At 35.4% G+C, this 16,969-nt stretch overlaps 1 pseudogene across 1 annotated transcript; it reads left to right on the top strand.

Moving 5' to 3' along the window:
* Positions 1–14,386: 14,386 nt before the first annotated feature.
* Positions 14,387–14,563, top strand: LOC306642241 (DNA-directed RNA polymerases I, II, and III subunit RPABC4-like; annotated as a pseudogene). Its single transcript has one exon. The product of its transcript is annotated as a DNA-directed RNA polymerases I, II, and III subunit RPABC4-like (transcript).
* Positions 14,564–16,969: the final 2,406 nt, after the last annotated feature.

A 16,969-nucleotide genomic window follows, 5' to 3' on the forward strand; every position in this document is an offset into this window, starting at 1 on the left:
TCTAGTGGAATTTTGTGGGTCCTTTAAATATAGAATCATGTCCGTAAAAAATTAAAAAAATAAAAAATAAAAAATATTTAAAAAAAAAAGAAGAATGACTATGGCATTTGCCTGTGGATAGATGGAACTGGAGAAATAAGCCAGTCCCCAAAAGTAAAAGGTTGAATGTTTTCTCTGATATGAGGAAGCTAATTCAAAAATAAGGTGGAGAGGTTAAAAAAGAAGAACAGAAAAAAGATCAGTGGAGTAGACAAAGGAAACAAAGGAAAGAGAAGCGGGATAGGGTAGGGAAAGACAATGGGATGAATCCGACCTAACTCTCCTATGTACATGTATACCAAAGTGAATCTCACCACTTGTGTACACTAAACAAGACACCAATTTTTTAAAAATAAAAATCTATAAGTAAATAGAGAGATCAGTGGAGTAGGGGGAAGAACATAGGGGGTGGGAGAAAGGGAGGGGAAAGGGAAGTACTATCCTGGATTAGGACAAATTATATTCCATGCTTCTATAATTATGTCAAAATAAATTCTGTTGTCATGTGTAACTGAAAAGAATCAATAAAAATACGAAATAAATAAAATTGTGTAGTATTTCAAATATAAAAAAGTATTGGGTAATAATTTAATAAACATTTATTAATCCACTATGCAGAATTAGCAGATAAGGATATCTTGCTCTAACTGAATTCTTATACATATGGTTGGGGGGAGTCTAAATGTAATCAATGACTTTGGTAAATTGAAAATATCTACTATAGCTGATCAAATGTACCACCTGCAGCCCAGAAATTTCACTCTTAGATTTTTCTCAACAAAATGCACATATGGGGGAACAGAGGGAAGAATGAAGGACCTTTGGATTGTGCAGAGGGGAGTAAGGGGAGGGGTGAGGTAAAGGGGATAGGACATAGAATAAGACAGACATTATTACACTATAAGCATGTATGATTACACTCCTGGTGTGACTCAGCACCATGTTCAGCCAGAGGAATGAGAGGTTATGTGTACAACTGTGTCAAAATACATTCTACTGTCATGTATAACTAATTAAACCAAATAAAAATGTACATATGTGTACATTAGCAAACATGATAAAAAATGCTTAGGGTGGTATTTATAATAGTTCCAAACCACCAAAATATTTATCAAAACAATGTGTATCACAATAAATTGTGATACATTCATAAAATGTAGAGCTAAACAGCTTTATATTATACATTTATAATATACTTCAATTTTTATAAATTCACATACAAAAAAGAGAAAGAAAAATAAAAGATGTATGGCTTTTGGCTTCAGAGCATGCAAACCATTTAAGAGGTTAAATAAGGAGAAACCCCAAGTTAGCCACATTGCAAAGAAATTTTAAAATATTAATTGTATTGAGACACTTCTATTAAACTCTGAAGTGAAAGAACTGATCATGAACAAAAGAACAAGAATAACATTAACTTAAAGTTTCTCAACAACAACATTGGAGGTAAGAAGAAAAAGGAGTAATATTTTTAAAGCTATTGAGGAAAAAAAAAGAAATACCATATTGTTCCTATAATTTTAAATCTATACAAAATTTCATTTAGTGTGACAACATTATTAAAACTATTTTCCTTTGGAAGAAGAACTAATAGAAGGAAATACATTTTCTACAATATGGAGCTAGAAAAATATGAGGATAAATACTTATTTTAAATTTAACAAGCCACTTCCCATTAAGATTTCTAGGTCAGACAATTCAGTCACTCCAACGGCAATGATCAGCTAGTGTCATCTTCCTGCTCTCACAGTTGTTTTACGTGACTTCAAGGAAGCCACCATTAAACTGGAAGGAGGATATGGGCAGCGTCTAGCGGTCAGTAAATAAGAGACTGATTTTTAAGTCTAGGCAAAATTTTCGTCTATAGCTCCTTGCATATGGAACTCATGAAAACAAGTAGGCTAAACACCTACTAAACGTTCCAGGAAATTGTATTTTCAAAGAAACCACAATCTTGCCTGCAAAATCTATAGTTGTTTTCTGCCTAATTGGTAAAGAAACCCCAAGTTGATAGTCCCGCACTAACATTAAGTGGGCTGCAAAATCTGCACAGTCCCTGACAAGAGCCTACTAGTCAATACCCACATCAGATGTGATCATGGAAAAAAGTAAACCCCCCAAAACCTCAGAGGACCAATCTAGGGACCATGATAGACTTTGGGCAAAGGAATCCTTCCAGGAGACCAGCACCAAATAGCTAACCAAAGAATTTGTGGTCAGGTCAAGTGAGTGTGGACTCCTGCCTTTTAGCATTTGAAAACTGCTATGGACCAGCAACTGCTCTCTTGGTACCATTTTCCCTTCCTTAAAAAAATAAATTCTATTTTCATGATCTTGCTCTTTTTCTAGCAATATACATTGGAAATGGAAGAAGGGGCAGACTTCTTACGCTTTGCTTTCTAGATTGCAGGATTGTGAAGCATCACATTTGGGTCAGTTGTAGAGGACTGTGCATTATCTAGAAATCGTGGACCTCGCGTTGGATTTATAACTTGAATAGGTTTCTAGGGTTTTCTTCCCCAAGGCGGGAGTGGGATTTCATATGGTGAAATGAATGTGCTGTCATAGGACGTACAAGTAACTGAGTCAACATCTCTTTTCTTCTTTCTCTATTGAAAAAGAAGATTCCACTGGGATGAATGATGTTCATTTCTTTTTTTTTTTTTTATTCTTTTAAAAAAGCCATCTTCTATTATGATATGAAAATTGGAATATTGAATCAAGATAGCTGAGATTTTAAGTTATTGGTATGGCCTCACTTTAAGCTGTCTTAGGTGTTATATACCTTCTTATATGTATCAAAACTCATACTCAATGAGTTCTGGGTTGCAAAAGAGGATTTATGTTTTGCACCTGTCTATAAGTTCATAAATTAAACAAAAACACAAGTGTTAATGATACTCATTTCTTAAGTAGGTGTGGCTATGCCACTAAGTTCTGGTCAGTGGAGTATTAGTGGAAGTAGAGTGTGCAACTCTCAAGTCATTCCTTTAAAGGGCCTAGAGCCTGCCTTTCCCTTCCCTTTGATTTCTTCATAGTATTTAGACTATAGAGTTTGGCATGAGAGCTGGAGGAGCCATTTTAGTCCCCCAAATGTGTACTGTATTTTGATGATGGATGGAAAAATAAAATTGAGATAAATAAGACATAGGAAGTAAGTAAATGAAAAAAAAAAAAAAAACTTTTAAGAAGATGCAAAAAGAGCCCCAAATAGGGCAGAAATCACAATATGGTGTGTGGGAGCAGGATGTTAAAAGAGTTAAAGGAGACTGGGACCTTCGGATTGAGTGGTAATTATCTCTGTCAATATTTTGTCTACTTGGGACACTTCTAAAAGCAAACAAAATTGAAAGTAAAAGAGTGAAAAAAATACAGTAGGTATGTAGAACCTGAGAGAAAGATAGAGTAGCAATCTTAATATCTGAAGAAATGAAATTCAAGACAAAGCTAGCATGAGGGCAGAGACTTGAGAGACAGTTAAATAGTTCCTGGGGCAAGATGATAGAGCATGATGAATCTGTACCTATATACACCTGTATACACAGCATCCAAACATATAAAGTCATAGCTGACAACGCTGCTCAGTAAGTAACTGGAAATTTTAACTACTCTAAGGAAGAAAGTAGGCCAATACATAGAAGATAACATAAATTTTCACCAGCTATTAGATAAAGACCGTTTCTATACTCAACAAACCAAGAGCACCAGCATTTATGAAACATTACAAACTTGATCATGTAATATGGAAAAAATAAGCCTCTGTGTGTCTACTTTTAGGTATGTCCTTTGAACTGCATCTAATTAGATTTTCTAGATATTTTTCCAATACAATATGATATTCTTTTGAATTACACTGAGTTTATTCCATTTTTGTATATGATCTTCCTGATTTTTGGACAGCTTAAACTTGTTATCACCATTATTATTCTACACAAAGTATTGCTTACTTAGTTTTACACACACATTTTCTCATTTATTTGCTAACTTTTATTCCTACGTGATACTAAATAACTTTCTTCCTAAAGTACAGCCTTTAGAATTTCTTAATAGAGAATTATGCATGGGAAGCTATTTTAGTCTGAAAATGTCTTTGCTCTTGAATTCATATTTAGCAAGGTGTAGAAATCTAGACTGAAAGTTATTTTTGTCTCAGCACTTTGAAGGCAGACCTTTTTAATGACTTCCTTTGTTGCTGGTGGGAATCTAATATCAGGTTAATTTTTCTTTCTGTGCAGATAATCCATCTTTCCCTCTGTTATTATAAGATTATTTTTCTTTGTCTTTGGTTCCTTTCATTTCACTTTTATGTTTCTGTTGTAGTTTTTTCTCCCCATTTTCTCCTTCTCTGTTCTTATTAAGCTTCCTCACCATTAGCATTTCCATTGTTTATTAATTCTAAAAATTGAACTAATCAGTTTTCAACAATCATCTCTTTCATATTCTCTTAATTCATTCTAACTGAAATTGCTCTGAGACACATGGTAGAATTTCTTCTTCTACCATCCATATCTTCTGTCTCATTCTTAGTTTTTCCTCCTCTAAATTATCTCTGTCTGCAGTCTGGATACTTTGTCCAACTTTGTCTACTAAATCACAAATTTTCTTTTTCTTTGTATCTAATTGGATGTTCCATTCATGGAATTTTCTATTTCTTCCACTCTGTTTTTCTTTCCTGGTACAGTGATAATTTCTAAGAAGAATTCCTCCCCTCTCCTCAAAATCCCAGGCAGAAACAAGTTTCCTTGTCTTCTGGTGCTGATGGTAAACTTTGTTCTAGTCCTGATTCACTGAAGATGTAGACCTTTGAAGAGACTAATTTATTTGGGGGGTTCAAATTCTAACTCTCATTTCCACTGGTCCTGAGATAGCATATCTACTCCTACAGGATTAGTATCTGCTGTTCCTCTTTCCCTGGATCATCTCAGGTAGGCAGAGAGGATGATAGAAAGGCAGTTTACTCTTTATTTCAAGTTCCCTCTTCAATTCAAGTAGCTAGGTATTTTCTTTTTAGGATATCTCAAAAGTGCATTAAAATTGTTAATTATTTTCATAATTTAGGGATATTTGTGGTAGGAGAATTTTGAAATCTGTTATTCTGCCATCTTGCTAGAACCCAGAAGGCTTTTCTTCTTGATAGCTCCCATGCTAGAGAAGCTTGTCATTAAGGTTTTTCTTTTTAAAGAGCACAGCACCAAGGGAAAGCAGAATAGTTAAAGAATACTTCAATTCCAGTACTTTTAGTATTTGTTCCAACAACATCATGCTTACCATCCATGCCCAGTTCCACAGTCAGGAGTACACATCAGTGTAACAACTTTGAATCATTCCAAAGTTTCGCTTTTCCTTAGATTCTATGTTATCCAAAGAAGAATTTGACCATTTTGTCCTTGAATGAGTCAAGCAAAAGCTGCTAAGCCCCATATTTGATAAATTTATTATATTTAGAATAGTATTTTAATCCACATGATGTTAAAAATTCCTAGATTATTGCTTTCAAAATTATTCTTCAAAATTTTTAAAACTTGTTTTCATTTATTCAATTATATCTATTTTTTTCTTCCACTTACTAATATTCCTAAGTGTCCCAAGCCCTGGGGCATTTTATTTTTCCCTATTAATCTTTTTTGTAGCATCATCAAAGTTAGTGCCATTTCAGAATATAATCTGTAAATGCTTACTCCTCTTTCCAAATAATTAATTAAGATGCTGCATAAAACCAGACTTACCCCTGGCTTCTTTGCTATGCCATTAAATTTCTTATCTCAGTTCAGGGTGTTGACATTTTTCATTACTTGCTATTTCAATCTTAGTGACAGGTTACTTAACTAAATCAATTTTAAAACATTTTCTTGGAGGGCTTTATAATATAGTGTTTCAAATGTCCTACTAAAACTCAGAATATTACCTCTACCAAGTTCATTATTTAATGATATTACTTTTATCTAACTTAAAGTCTATGTGTATAGGTTTAGCGTATATTTTAAAAATTTCCTTGTCCTTTCTAGTTTCATAATTTGTCTCATTTTTTTCAATGCTTTACCAAATTTTTCATAATGAACTAATTCCTTTTGAAGGATTTGAAAAGTAGTAACAATAGAATATTTATTTCTATGAAGGTTAATGAAACTACTACAAAAACAATAAGGGAGATATTTAGTAAATCTTTATGGCTGATATAAAAGTGAAGTACATAAATAAATTGCCCATCTAAAATTCATCTATGACCAGTTAGACATGGCATAAGCATATGCATAGGGGATCAATCAGATAGCAAAACACTGAATGCTAAGAATCCTACCATGTTGCATGAGTCATTAATTCCTCCTGTGCATGCTTGTGTTGCTACATCAAAATGCTAGAAACTAGGTAACTTAAAAGACAAAAGAAATTTATTTCTTGCAATCCTGTAGACTGGCAAGTCCAGATCAAGGTGCCAGTGGATATGATATCTGTTTCTTAGATGGTATATTCTTGCTGCATCCTCACATGGTGGAAGGGACAAGGTATCCTTTGGGGACCTTTTTAAGGGCAAAAGTGATGCAGACAGACCTAGTTTTATGACTATAGTAGCCAGGAAAGAGGCGATTGTGGTTTGTTATAGAACCATGTCCATGGTGGCAGACGTATTGAGCAGTCCACTGGTCTTTGAGGCAGCAGACCACTTCAACTCTGATGTAATGGGCTTGTCAGTTGGCCCACTATGCTTTGAGGTGAGTAGAAGTAAGATGGAATTGAAGGATAGACCTAGAGTCTTAAGAAAAAGGAGGGAGCAAACTTGTATCTCTGGCTTATGTAGTTATTCTTTCCTTTAACAAATATTTGTTGAATGCTTATTTATAAATGATGAGTACTAGTTCAGATACTGAGGTTGCAAATGAATAATGAATAAACTTGATCACTTTTTTCCCTTGAAATTTGTAGTCTAGTGGAAGAATGGGCAAGTAAACAGTGAATGATAGCATAGCATGATGATGGGTTTTTAGGTATCATAAAGGCAACAAATTAATGCAGAGGCAAGAAGACTTGGTAGAAGTGAAATTAACTGATGTATCAAGACTATTTAGAAGTAAAGAGAAAACAAAGGAGCAGGGAATGGCTTATGCTAAATAATAGAATGACTTTGGTGAAAAGAAAGACAGATAGAAGCAATAGGGATCGTCCCAGGTCCCTTGGATGCCTTATATGCCAAAGTCAGTGGATCACAGGAACAGCCTCAAGGCATTTCTGACTTGGACAACTGACTTCCCCAGAAGTGAGCTGTGCACTAAGTGTTCCAAGTCTTCCCTTCTGTAAAGTGATCCTGCAATATGTATAATCAGAAAAATGAAAGATTATACTCCATTTATGGATGATCTATCAAAATGTATAAATGCATTCTACACTCATATACAACTAATTAGAACAAATAAAAAATTAATTAAAAAAACCAAAAAATTTAAAGGGAAGATATCAGAGAGATTTATATCTGAAGTCTGAGCATGAGTAATTTTTCCATTTTGACACGGAAAGTGAATGATGCTGGAAAGAAACAAAGAAGTAAAAAGGAGAAACTCCAGATCCTTTAGTAGACCAAGAGTCCTTTCAGCGTGACCTTGATCACTAATGCTCCTGTGCTCTGAAGTGACACCCAGGTTCTAGTGGCAAGCCTTCCTTTCCTCGCTCAATGATCAAGACCCCTCTGCCTCTGGGTCTATTATTTTAGTTATGGCAAGCACATTTAACACATGGTCTGTCCTCTTAACATTTTTTTTAATGAGAACTACAGAATTGTTAACTATTTGAGTTGCAAAGTTGTATAGCAGATCTCTAGAGTTTATTTATTTTGCTGAATTAAATCTTGATACTCATTTAATAGCAATTTAGGGGATGAATTCTTTTGCTCCTCCCCTTGTTTCTCTACTTGTTTCTCTACTTGGGAGGTCTTGGGACTTGGGACAGTCCCAAGACCTCCCAAACCAGTTCTGTTCATGCTAATTGCCTCCAAAGTGGTCATCTCCCCTTGAAATCAGCCTCCTTAGGCTGCCAAACCTCTCTAAGGCTGATTCCATGCTTATCTTACCATATGAATTGCACATCATGCGTTCTTTGTTTCAACTTTCTTATGATTTGAACTTTAATGTTCTCTGAAAGGCTCATGTGTTAGGCAATGCAGGAATGTTCAAGGTGAAATGATCAGATTATGAGAATGGTACTCTCATCAGTGGATTCATCAATTTAATGGATTAATTATTTAAATGCACTATTAGGTAGTAATGGTAGGTAGAGGGGGCATGACTGGAGGAAGAAAGTGACTGGGGGTGTGACCTGGATTACATCTGTCCCTAGTCCCCCCTCCCTGCCCCCACCACGTGCTGAGCAGCTTTCCTCTGCCATGCCCTTTTGCCTTGATGTTCTGCATCATCTTAGGCCCAGAGCAATGAAGTTAACCAACCTTGAACTGAGACTTCTGAAACCATGAGTCAAAATAAATTTTTCTTCTCTAAGTTGTTCTTGTCAGTTGTTTTTGTCATAGTGGTGAAGAGCTGACTAATACAATCTTTTTAAGAAACTCCTCTATCCCTCTTCCCCATTGTTGGCCAATGACCCCCGAGCCTGCCTGTATCGCTCTTGTTTTCTTGACGCTGGTCACCATCCTTCACATTTGGGTTAGCTGATTTCCTCTCCTATCTACATCTGCACATGCCCAGGATCCTATTCTAGTCAGTGGATATACCTACCGAGTCTCTAGGTCCTGGCCCCGCTCCGTCTGGTCCATACTGCTACCCAACTGATATAACAACAATATAAATTTAATATTTGACTTTAGGAAAAACTTATCATTCATTCCCACAGGTAAAATTAAAACTGAGGAATGAGGGGGAGAAACTGTTATGGAGAGCTGGAGTGAAAACTCTATATCCAATAAGAATTCTTAGGTTTTGCTGAGGAGTATTTTGCCAAGTAGTCTCAAAAGTTATTATTTTTCCTGTCGCTGTTACCTCTGTTTTGTTGTTGTACCCTCAATTGTTACTCCATTAAATATTAATAATATTTTCTTGCCTTTAGACGGAATAGGAATTTACTTGGGTAAATTAATAAATAAAAAGGGAATTCATAAAATAAGATATGATTTTCCTTTGTTTTATTTTTTTACAGTTACTTTATTTTTATTTATTAGGTTTGTTTTTCCAATGACTCAAGCCACAGATGGTTCAGACTATCTAGAAATCTAATTTTAAAAATTCACATTATTTTTAATTAAAAAGATCTTATGGGTATGACATTAAGGTAGAATTCAAAGCACAAGATCACTTTTCTAGTCTCTTTTTTTTTTTAAGTCTGCACTTTACAGTGTATTTTAGCCTTTCTTTTCCACAGACAAACTAGAGGAAATACTGGCAAGTTTAGATATTGAAGATAATTTGGTAATATCTAAATGTTATATAGTTTGCCACATAATGTTAGTTTTAACACTTTACTTATTTTTTTATTTTTTATTTTTTTGTGGTACTGGGAAATTGAACCCAATATTTATTTTTTATATAAAAAGAATGGGAAGATTTTGAATTTTTCTATTTTTCATTTTGTCTGTCAAAAATTGCCAATTCTAGTGCCCACAAATAACTTTTTTCTCTCTTTTCTTTCTTTTTTTCTTTTTTTTTTTAACAAAAAAACCACCATTTGATTTGCTGAGTTCAGTGTGTGACAAAATTGTTTTCAGAGTATGAACATGTTTTCAATTTGAAAATGACCTGGAAAATGACATAAGTGAGATTTCCAGTGGCCTAAAATATTTTGCCAACTTTAGTTAGAAGTAAATTTTACAAAGCGTTCTGAGGTTGCCAAGAAACACAATAGAAGAACAATTAATAAAATTGCAAGTCCAAGGTAATTTGTTAATTTTAGTGTCAATAAATTTCTCAGCTTCCTTAATATGGTAAAAATTTAAAGAAACTGAAAGTCTTACATGTAATATAAAAAATTATTTTTTATGAAGTATATGGAAAAATAGTTTATGGGACAATGTATGCCTAATGAGTTATCTGTTTTGTGGTAGTCTTGTGGAATTTTATTAATGTAAAGTTTATTCCATACCAAAATCACAGAGAAATTCTATTTTCCTAATGTATATTGTTCTAATCCAAATCTCAATAATGACAGCCATATCGAAACATATTGATAATGTTCTTATATATTTGATAAACACATATATCGGGTCCTTTGGCAAAACTATAATATGAAGAATAAATTGGCTGTTTCAGGATAAGCCTGTCGGGTCTGCTGTTTCATTCTGGGACATGTCCTGGTGAGTCAGAATGGAAGTCATCTGGGGAAGTGGGTTTTCCACCATCCAGGGTCAGAGTCTCAGAAACTATATTCATTCATTCATTTATCTGGAGGACATCAGTCTCAAGGGATTGATTCACTCTATTCCAACAGGAAAAAAAAAAAAAAAAAAAAAAAAAACGATGTCTAGAAATGCTAATGTACTTATATTCTCTCTCTCTTTTTTGTTTCTTATATGAAATTACACAGTAACTTTGAAACTAAATTAAGGGAAACTTTCAGCAGTGAGATTTGCTAAATATTGCAATGTACAATGGAGGAAGTCCCTGTGAGTGTGCTTCTTGGGTATCTTTTAAATAGGAGTATGGATAATTATCTAGGGTGATTTTGGATTGGCTCATTACAAACAGGAGGCTGAATGGGGTGGTCTTGCTGGGGAAGTGCTGTGGACATTGCCATTGGTGACATCTGCCGAGGCCCATCACCATATTATTGTCGCACCTCCAGTCATCACCATATTAGAGCTTAGGGTGCTTTTCTTCTTGCTTTTAGATAGAATAGGAGCTCATTTGGGGGACTATTTGAAAGCAAATGTTAGAAAGCAAAATCCTATTGATTTTTATGTAGCTATTTATTTTTACTTAAAAGTTTGTTCTTTCAGTAGCTCAAGTCATAGACATACACTAGGGGAAAAAACTTGTAGATTTTGTGAATCAACAAAGATTCAGTATCATGTTTTTACCTTTATTCAGAACTCTGTCCTTAAATCTGAACAGTGGGTCAACCACCATCAATGAAATTTTATTAAATTGAAATTAATTCATGTCTTTAGCAAGTCATAGTGAAACAAGCTTCAATTTTTATTATACTAGCCGCTTTCCATTTGAGATGTGAAATTCACAATCTTTATTAATGGAATTTTTAATGCATTAAAGAGTCACATAAATTTATATCTTGGCATTTTTATTCCCTGATTCACGAATCCTCTTTTATCAATGACTTGATTTATAGGAGATGACAGGTTCTCCAAAAGCCATTACAAATATTTGTTCTTCTTACATGAGTTAGAATTATCAATTTAATTATCTAGGTGATTGAATATATTGTAATATGCATTTCAAAGGTCACAATGGGTGAAATAAGTTTTGGGTGGAATGATAAATTTACTGTGCTATCATATTGACAAGGATATCATAGAGGTTTTTCTTTTTAAATAAACATTTTGTTTTGGAATTGTTTTAGGTGTACAAAAAGTTGTAAAGATAGTACAGAGAGTTTCTGCATGTCGTTTACTCAGTGTTTTATATTAATATCTCATCTTACTTTGGTATATTTGCAAAAACCAAAAAGCCAACATTTGCGTATTTCCTACTAACTAAACAGCAGACTTTATTCAAATAGCTCCAGTTTTTCCACTAATGTCCTTTTTTCTATCCCATGGTTTGATCTAGTACACTACATTGCATTTAGATAAAGTTTTAATTGAAATAAAATTTTAGAATAAGTAACAAATGTCTGTCTTCCACAAGGAACGCATCATGTGTGTTTAACACCAAACCAGTCATCTCAAACCCAAGTCCAAGTGGGAAGAGAATGCTGCTTCTGTGATTGAGTGCCTTGGAAGTAACCATTTTGGCTACTGTCTGCTAGATAATTTTAAACCTTCCTCTGGTTTTTCTCATTTCATTCAGTTAAGTGAGAGTGAAGAAGAAACTGCACACTTGACTAACCCTCTACCTTAAATCCTATCCCACATCTCCTATCTCTGATAACCCAGTAAATGATCCAACATTTTAAATTCTTTTTCAATCACCCATCCTCAGTAATCTGTAGTTTTCTAGAAGCTTCTTGATGAAGTATTAGCAAGCTGCTCTAAAGGGCATCAAACATCTTCTATGAACAAAGTACAAGATACACATTGATAGTTCTTTTGCATTGGATACTGTGATTGGAGAAGGAAGCTTGGTGATTGTTTCTGGAAGCGTATTTTAGAAAAGCCCATTCTGGAAATTTTCTGAATCACTTTCTGTCATTGCCACCACATTTTGCACTGATCTAGAAGTGATTTTTTTCCCCAAAAATATTTTTGAGAAAGACTATAACCCCTGGAATCCTGGAAAAGCACCATTTGACAGCAGCTGAGAGGCTGCCTTGTAGAGGACTTAGAAAAGGACTTACCCTCAGCAAAGTTTTAAACAGAGGTGACAATGGAAGAAGACAAGTTGGCAAAAATAATTACTTTGTGGTCTGTTAGATGGCACCCTCAGAAACTGTTATTTCACTTTTGAGTTTTTGATTTTCTGAAAAAAATAAACATGCAGATTTAAATTTAAAGACTTAGAAGCACAGCTTTCTAACAGAAAAATAAAGCTACATTTTAAAAGTTGAAATGAATATTTTATTTGAATAAGCAGTTTTGTCTTATGAGAATTAAAATTACATTCACTTGGAGCATATCAGAAAGCTTATATAACATCTATGTAGTAGTTTCTCTGCATCTGCAGGTTCTGCACCTGTGAATTCAACCAACTTTGGATTGAAAAATATTCCAAAACAAAATACATGAACTGTTTCTGTTCCAGAGACATTCAGACATTTTTGTTCTGGCCATTATTTACTAAACAATGCAGTGTAATGATGACTCACATATCATTTATGTTATGTTAGATATGATCAGTAATCTAGAGATGATTTAGAGTATATGGGAGGATGTGAATATGTTACCTGCAAATACCAAACCATTTTCATAAGGGAGCCATTACTCCTTTGGACACAAAGGGGTGACTATAATACTTATGCATTATTTAACATCTTTCCTCCGTAGATCTTTTATTTTCCAATTGACAGAAGTTGTATATATTTATTGTCTACAACATGTTATTTTGAAATGTGTAAACATGAAGGAATGGCTAAATTCAGCTAATTGACATATGTGTTACCATATACTTGTTTTTTTTTTTTTTTATCTTTTCATTTTTCTTGATGAAATCACTTAAAATACTCTGTAGACCTTCAATACAGTGGTTTTGGAATAACATTTCTTTCATTATGAGAATATGAATTGAAATAAAGCTGGGAGATTTTAGAAGAATAAACTCTGATTAGATTGTATTTCTATAACAGCTTCAATCTTGGAATCTAGGAATTTTGGATAGAAATATGCGGATGCAGCCTTGTCTTACTGAATTCATGTTAAGCTACATGAAAGTTATTTGAATACTGGTTTGTTCTCAGTCTCTTTTCTGTCAATACTTGCAACTTATTTTGATAGCTGCCAGTTTGGATCTTGGGTCAGTCCATATTCAAAGACTGCCTCTGTGTTTGTCCTGAAGTTTAGAGAGCCCTAGCTCAGAGTTATTGGCATTGTATTTGGTTCTGATTTCCTGGCATTTGGACCCTTTATTTTCAATTATCCTGACTCAGACTTTGACACTTGGTTGCCCAGGTTCATTACCTGAGTAACAACTGTTTTTTCTTTTCCAATACCTATAGTAATGAACAATTTACCAGATTCTAACTTGAGAGACCAGTTTACTCTTTGACACTACACTGGCCTAAGCTATGCCCTTTGCCACTCTGAACCTATGGTACTGCCCTGTCCCTTTGGACTGTCAACTGCAGATTATAGCTGAAAAAACTTAAATACAATATATATAATATACACACATTTCTGAAAAAATTAGTTGAATTCCCAATCTAGTCTTTCTTAGTTCTCTTACCTCTGCTTTGTTCCATTATTGTGGCCTCTTTCTGAATGAAAAATTGGGCAGAAGCTGTGGGAAATATAGAATAAGGCTGAATTCCTGCATTTTTGTAGTTAGTGTGGATATCAGACACACATACACAGATTATTTCTTGAGTTTGTAGTGTGGGCTCAAGGAGTTTTCCTGGGTAAGTGATAGGTGAGTTCTGTTTTGAAAGATGAGTAAAAATTAATCAGGTCATAGAATCATCAGCTGCTGTGTAACAGCAAAATCACAGAGGTGATATGCCTGCGTGGGAAGTTGGCTGTGACACTTTTATGATTGGGGTTCTGTTTAGAAACGTGGGTAAAATTCTCTGTGCTGTATAGGTATGAGAAATGGACACCCAGAAGGACATTCAAGCCCCAAAGAGGCAGCCGATGATATATATCTGTGGAGAATGTCACACAGAAAATGAAATAAAATCTAGGGATCCAATCAGATGCAAATAATGTGGATACAGAATAATGTACAAGAAGAGAACGAAAAGATTGGTGGCTTTTGATGCTCAATGAAACATGGGAATTCAGAGGATTGTCTTCCTTTATACTTGGATTTGATCCTTTAATGTTTCTCATTATTGTATAGCTTTTCATTTAGCACACTTATAAATACAACTATATACACATGATTTCATTTTTATTTCATTTTCCAAACCACATTGTGTGTAGATATCAATAATTTGTATAAAAATTTTTGTTTAATTAAGTGATTTAATTTAATTTTATTTTATTATGTGATCTGACACAAAATGAAAGTCAAATTGCTTCCCCAGATCACACTTTTAATCAGAGGCTTGTTAGAAATGCTGGTTTCTAGAGTTCTCTAAAATTCAAATTAAATAAGTTCCTTGGAAACCACAATTCTCTGTTGTGAACTCTTGGTAAACTCTAGCATTATTTGGTACAGATTAAACTAGTCTACTTGCTGTCAGTGTAAAGACAAAAAGAATTAAAAAATAGTAGGTAAATCAGAAATGAATAGATACATAAAGGAATGGTTGAGAACGTGTGAAAACAAGTGGCTTCTTCATATACACAGGGACACATGCATGCACACCCTTCTGAAACAAGTTCTGTATAGAAAATTAGTTGAGGTGGAATATTTACTTTGCGTAGAAGACTGAAAGATTAGGAGGAGCATTACTGGAATAGGGGAAACAGCCTGTGTAAATCTCTGGGGCAGAATGTGAACTTGTCTTGCTCTCACTTCAAAATGAAGCCTGTGTGACTTAAACTTCAACAGTGAGACAATGGGAAAAGATGAGGTTGCATGTTTGTCTGTGGACATCACCAGAAAGTGTTGTTAAAGTCTCTCTTCCTACTACCATCATGTCTAAATCAGAGTCCCCTAAAGAGCCCGAACATCTGCAGAAGCTATTCATCAGAGGGCTGAACTGAGACTGATGAGAGTCTGTGAAGCCATTTTGAGCGATGGGGAACACTCACGGACTGTGTGGTAATGAGAAACCCAAACACCAAGTGCTCCAGGGGCTTTCGATTTGTCACTGTGGAGGAAGTGGATGCAGAAGACCATACAAGGTGGGTGGAAGAGTTCTGTCCCAGGAGAAGATTCTCAAAGACCAGGGGCCCACTTAACTGTGAAAAAAGATCTTTATTGGTGGCATTATAGGAGACACTGAAGAATGTCACCTATGAGATTATTATGAACAGCTTGGGGAAACTGAAGTTCTTGAAATCATGACTGACCTAGACAGTGGAAAGAAGAGGGGCTTTGCTTTTGTAAATTTTGACGACCATGACTCTGTGGATAAGACTGTCATTCAGAAACACCATACTCTGAATGGCCACAACTGTGAAGTGAGGAAAGCCCTGCCAAAGCAAGAGATGGCTAGTGCTTCGTCTAGCCACAGAGGTTGAAGAGGTTCTGGAAACTTTGGTGGTGGTTGTGGAGGTGGTTTTGGTGGAAATGGCAATTTTGGTTGTGGAGAAAACTTGAGTAGTCCTGGTGGCTTTGGTGAAAACCGTGGTGGTCGTGGATGTGGTGGCAGCAGGGATAGCTACAATGAATTAGGTAATGATGGATTTTGGAGGTGGTGGAAGATATAATGATTTTGGCAATTATAATAGTCATCAAATTTTGGACCCATTAAGGGTGGAATCTGAAGGCAGAAGCTGTGGACCTTATGGTGTTAGAGGCCAATACTTGGCCAAAATACAAAACCAAGGTGGCTCTGGTGGTTCCAGCAGCAGCAGTAGCTCTGACAGTGGCAGAAGGTTTTACTACTGCCTGGAAACAAAGCTTAGCAGGACAGGAGAGCCAGAGAAGTGATAGGAAAACTATAGCTACAGATTTGTGAACTCAGCCAAGGACAGTGGTGGCAGGGCCTAGCTGCTTCGAAGAAGACATGGTTTAGACAGTACTCATGTATATGGGCAAAAAAACTTGAGGACTGTATTTGTGACTAATTGCATAACAGGTTATTTGAGTTTCTGTTCCGTGAAAAGTGTAAAGCATTCCAACAAAGGTTTTAAGGGAGAAAGAGACTCTGAGGGAACAGGTAAACAAAAGGAAAAGAGAGCAAGAAAAGTAAAGAAATAAAAACTTAATTTTTTTTAAAAAGGAGAAAAAAGAAAATCTACTGTATAACAGTCATATACTAATGAAACCTCCCAGTGTTCAGTAGCCTGATGCATGAGAGGTACCTGACAAAGAGCTTTAAGCCTCCAGCAGGTGTCTCAGGATGGGATTTGCCCCACCCAAAGATTGGAGTTATGGCTTCCAGGATTATCCAAGATGGCTGCTCTGGCTTCGAAATGTGTTGGCAAATGGGCACCTGCAGCTCAGGGGTGGTCGTGGTCAGCTGGAGGTCCTGGAGACAGGATGGGGTTGGGCCGGCAGGGGTCCTGGAGGTCCAGTGTGTTTGGTGTGGTTGTGGGATCCTGGAGGCCAGGTGCAAT

The sequence above is a fragment of the Sciurus vulgaris genome, assembly GCF_902686455.1.
Source record: "Sciurus vulgaris genome assembly, chromosome: 12".
NCBI classification, from domain to species: domain Eukaryota; kingdom Metazoa; phylum Chordata; class Mammalia; order Rodentia; family Sciuridae; genus Sciurus; species Sciurus vulgaris.